The sequence below is a fragment of the Solanum dulcamara genome, chromosome 7, assembly GCF_947179165.1.
Source record: "Solanum dulcamara chromosome 7, daSolDulc1.2, whole genome shotgun sequence".
Classification (NCBI taxonomy): domain Eukaryota; kingdom Viridiplantae; phylum Streptophyta; class Magnoliopsida; order Solanales; family Solanaceae; genus Solanum; species Solanum dulcamara.
In genome coordinates, this window is record NC_077243.1 from 61,610,154 (window position 1) to 61,616,153 (window position 6,000).

The window sequence follows — 6,000 nt, forward strand, 5'->3', positions numbered from 1 at the left end:
GTAACGTAGTTTGAGCCTTTATATTGCTGCTAGGATTCCCTTGGGTAACTAACTACATTATCGGATCGAACCCCACCTATAAGTCCTCTCAGTGCTTAGTCAATATCCCAATGAAATTCATTAAAACATAGAAGCATCATTATTAACTTCATCATGAAAATAATCATTAGAGTAGCTCATTAACTTTATTGATTTACAGGAATCCATAAACTTTGGTGAGAGTTGTCCTTATCACCATCTTAAACATAATTTGTGTGATAATTATCCTTATCATACCATAATAACTTTCTTGGATCATACTTGATCATCATCATAACTTTTATCATTAAATCATGAATCTCAACTTCATTCATACAAACGTTTCTTTGAAAATCATTGAACGGCTAATCAAAACTCATAAAGATCATCATTGAACCTCATAATCATAATTGAAAGTAGCTTTGTGCATTGTCATTAATAATTCGACTTGAAATTATGCATTTAATGTAAAATCATACTTATAATGATCATTGATAATATTTTAAAATGTAATAATTCATCAAACTAGGGTTAGAAGACTATTGAAATTTAAAAGGGTCATTAAGGAAAAAATTGGGACTCCATGGGTGAAAGGAACCCGTGGATCAATCCCCACATAACTCGGTGAATTTACTTAGAAATTGAAGAAGAATCTGATTGCTTTTGAAATCCTAATTTTGAATTTGGAGAAGAGGTTAAATGAACCTTGAGGTAATTTGATTGATCTTGCTTAGAGATTTTTTTAAAAGAATGAATTAGAATAGAGGGAATTTTGAAGAGTTGGATAGTTATAGGCTTGAACTTGGTCATAATAGCTTCTAGGTTCATTGAACTGAACTTAGAAAAAGACATGAATACCCTTCATTAAAATAGAACTTTGGACTTATGAGTTGACTTTTAAGACTCGTCCTCAAGTATAAGACTCATAAGGTTGAGTCGTCGTGAAGGGTCCTGATTTTCCTGTGATTTTGGAGCGTCTGAAGTTACATCTACGATTCGGGATTACGACTAATCATTTTTATTATGGTTCGTCGACTCGAATCATCCCATAGGTCTAAGACCTGAAAATTTAAGTGTCTCTAAAGTTTTTTATGAGTCATCCTTACAACTCGTCTTAAAGACTATGACTCATCCTGTAGAGTCGTAGAACCTCTATTAAGGTTTGGTCCTATACAAGCCCAAGGGCACCCTCTACAACTCATCTCTACAAGTCATAAGAACCTCTATGAATCGTAGAGTGAGTCATGGTCTAAAGTCAGTCAACATGTTTTGGAATTCTCCCTGGTTCAAACTTTCTTACTTTTGGGTCTTATAATTTCTCCCTAGTTCACACTATCTTACTTTTGGGGTCTTATAATATCCCCCCCCTCCGGCAACATTCGTTTTTGAATGAGATTAACTTATCATAGAAAGGACACATAAAGAAGACTAGCAAACCAACATAAATACAATGACACTTTAAAAATCCATAGATATAGGAGGAACTCAATATGTAAGAGTTCAATCGATTTGAGGAAGAATAACTTACTACCTTAGTCTTGAGTATAGGAAAAGAGATACGAGCATGATTTCATCATATCCGCCTCCGCTTCCTAAGTAGCACTCTCTACTTGTTGATTCTTCCACAATACTCTGACGGACACAACTGCTTTGCTTCTTTGCTTATTAACTCTCCTGTCTAAGATTTCCATCGAAACCTCCTCATAAATAAAATTCTCTTCAACACTCACATATTCCAATGGTATAATGGAATTCGGATCATCCCCGAAATTTCTAAAAAATGATAAATGAAATATCGGGTGCACCATAGCTAACTCAACTAGCAACTCTAACTAATAAGACACCTTGCCAATACGCCTCAATATCTTATAAGTTCCAACATATCTAGGACTCAATTTCCCTTACTTAGCAAAATGCATTACACCCTTCATGGGTGAAACCTTCAAACATACCCAATCATCCACCTCAAATTCAAGCTTTTATTTCCTAACATCCAAATAGGACTTTTGACGACTTTGAGCCTTCTTCAACCTCTCCCTTGTGAATCTCACCTTTTCCATAGTATCTATTACCAAATCTTGACCAATTAAGTCTGTCTCACCTACTTCAAACCATCCCACTGTGTACCTACATATTCTTCCATACAATACTTCAAAAGGAGCCATTAGGATTATATAGTGATAACTATTATTGTAGGCAAACTTAATCAATGGTAGATGCTCATCCGAACATCCTTTAAACAATCACACACACCCTCAACATCTCTTTTAAAGTTTGGATCATTCTTTTGGTTTGAATATCTATTTGAGGATGGAAATCGATACTTAACTTAACCTTTGAACCAAGACTCTTTTGAAATGACTTCTAAAAATGTAAAGTGAATTGAGTTTCTTGATCCGATATAATGGACAAGGTAACACCATGTAGCCTTACCAACTCATAAACATACAACTTAGTACACTCTTTGGCACTATAAGAAGTCTTAACAAGTAGAAAATCATCCGACTTAGTCATTTGGTCGAGAACAACCCAAATGGAATCATATTGCTTCTTAGTACGAGGTAAACCCGTCAAAAAGTCCATATTCACATCTTCCCACTTCCATCTAGGGATATCAATGTCTTAAGCTAAACCTCTCATTTTTTGATGCTTAACTTTAACTTGTTGGCAACTTGGACACCTAACCACGAACTCCGCTATAGCCTTCTTCATACCATTCCCTCAAATTGGGATACATCTTAGTGGATCCCGGATGAATTGAATATCATTAACTATGGGCCTCATTAAATATCAATTCTCTCAAACCATCAACATTAGGCAACACACAACTGGCCTTGATAACGAAGCATACCATCTCCTCTTTGGGAGAAAATTCAATGGATTTTTTGGTAATCTACTTCTTTAATTCAACCAACACCGGATCATTGTCTTGTTTAGCCTTATCATCTGCTACAAGATACAATTTTGAACCATTTTGAATAAGGATACCTCCATTATTGGAGTCAACCAAATGAACATCTAATCGATCCAACCTATACATATCCTTAACTAGCTCTTTATTTCCTTCCTCAATATGTGCAACACCATTCATGGAAAACCTACTTAGTGTATCGGAAACTACATTGGCTTTGCCCAGATTGTACAACACATTCATATCATAGTCTTTCAATAATTCAAGCATTGCCTTTGCTAAAGGTTTAAGTCTTTTTGCTTTAACATATATTGTAGAATTTTGTGGTCGGTGAACACATCCTCATGGACACCATAAAGATAGTGTCTCCAAATCTTCAAAGCAAAATACAACCACTGCTAGTTTCAAGTCTTGAGTAGGATAGTTCCTTTCATGCACCTTAAGTTTCCTAGAAGCATAGACTATCACCTTACCATGTAGTAATAATACACAACCAAGAACAACTCTTGAGGCATCACAATAAACGACGAAACCATTGGACCCCCTTTCGATAAGGTCAAAATAGGAGCAGTAGTAAGATTCTTCAACTCTTGGAAACTCTTCTCATAAGCTTTCGACCATTTGAATTTAACTTTATTTTGAGTCAACTTAGTCAAAAATGATGAGATTGATGAAAAACCTTCTACAAATCTTCTATAATATCTGGCTAGGCCCAAGAAACTTTAAATATCCAAAGGGGATGATAGTTTAGGCTAATTATTAACTGCTTTGGTTTTCTTAGGATCAATCATAATTCCTTCACCAGACACAATGTGACAAAGAAAAACCACTTCCCTTAGCCAAAATTCACAATTATTGAACTCGGAGAATAATTGATTGTCCCTTAGAGTGTGAAATACAATCCTCTAATTGTCGACATGCTCCTCCTTATTCTGAGACTAAACCAAAATTTCATCAACCAACACAATCAAACATGTCTAAATATTATTTGAACACCCTATTTATCAAGTCCATGAATATCGTAGAGGCATTGGTTCATCCAAATATCATAACTAAGAACTCATAATGGATATACCTTGTTTGAAATATTGTCCTAGAAATATCACACTTCCTCACCCTTAGTTGATGATAACTGGAATAGAGCTCAATCTTAGAGAAGTAACTTGCCCATTAAACAAATCATCTATCGACAGAATTAGATATTTATTCTTGATGGTTACTTTGTTCAATTGTCAGTAGCCAATACACATATGAAGCGAACTATCCTTCTTTCTAACAAACAAAACTAGAGAACCCAGGGGATATACTTGATCTAATAAAACCTTTGTATAACAAGTCTTTCAATTGATCCTTTAATTCTTTTAGTTCTATCGGAGTCATTCGTTAAGGAGGAATATAAATAATTTAAGTACCGGGAAGAAGATCTATGCCAAAAACAATTTCCCTTTCAGGAGGAACATCGGGTAGTTCATTAGGAAACACATCCAGAAACTCATTAAAAATAGGGACCGACTCTAGAGTAGGGGCTTCAAAACTTGTATCCCTTACACTCACAAAATGGTAGATGAAACCTTTAGAAATCATTTTTCGAGCTTTAAGGCACGAAATGAAATGATCCTTAAATACTGAATTAGTACCCTTCCATTCTAGGTCTGGCTCATTAGGAAATTGACACGTAACTACTCGGGTTTTACAATCAATAGAAGAATAGCATGCATATAGCCAATCCTTACCAAGGATAACATCAAAAATGGTCATATCTAGCTCGACTAGATCACATAAGGTAACTTTGTGAAAAACCAAAACTGAACAATTTCTATAGACTCTTTTAGCCATAACTGACCTACGGTAGTATAAATGGAAAAAGGCTCTACCAATATTTCGGGGCTAACATTAAATCTCATGGCCACATAAGAAGTAACAAAAGACAAATTTGCATCTGGATCAAGTAAGGCATAAACATCATAGTGAAAGACCCATAACACACTGGTAACAACATTGGGAGTCTCCTCCACCTCTTCCCTACTATGAAATGCATAAAATCGATTATTGCGTTGACCACCTTTTGGTTGAGCTTGGTAACCTTGTGGTACTTGTCCTCCATGACAAACTTATCCTTAAGGACGACCATCTTTAAGCCTACACTCCTTAGTATGATGTCCTGGCTTACCACATCTATAGCACATATTCAAACCCGCTAGACAGTCTCCCTTGTGAATCTTTCCACATTTCTTGCATGCGGGGGTAACTTGGCCAATAGGATAACCTCCTTGAGGCTTAGGGTTACGCACCCTATCTTTTTCAAACCTTGGAGTAGTAGCATTTAAGGTCCTTAACTGGAGTACCTTTGGCAAAAATGAGGATATGCAACACTTTTGGATCTAACATAAGAGGCATAAACACCATCGATCCTTGCCTCCCTAGTTTTCTCTCTTAGTTTCTCACCCTCTATTTTCTCCACATAAGTCATGAATCTAGAGATATCAATTTCTCAAATAAACATAGCCATCTTACACTTCTTAGAAACCACCACCGACACACTCGGCATGAACTTGATCATACAAGCTCTTAGGTCAAAAACCATCAATGGACCATATTTTGATAAGTGGGTGAACTTGAGGGAATACTCCCTCGCAATCATACCTCCTCGCTTAAGGTTGATTAACTCTTCTATCTTAGACTCCCTCAACTCCAATGGGAAAAATCAATCAAGAAACACCGCTTTGAATTCTTCCCAAGTCACAGGATCCGCAACTCTAGGCCTCTCACTCTTCTATTGGTAACACCAAATCCTAGCAACACCCTTCAATTAATATGTAGCAATTTCTGCCCTTTCAACCGGACTAATCCCCATAATATCCTTAATCTTGTGAATTCTATCAATAAATTATTGTGGATCTTCTTCCACCTTAGAACCCCAAAACTCTGAAGGATTCATCCTCATGAAGTCACAAACTCGTGCTATCACCATACCTATACTTTAGTTCACGGGAGAAACCACTTCACGATTGTCTTATGCCATATGGCTTGAGAAAGTACTTGTAAGGCTGCTCAGAACTTGGCATTAGTCA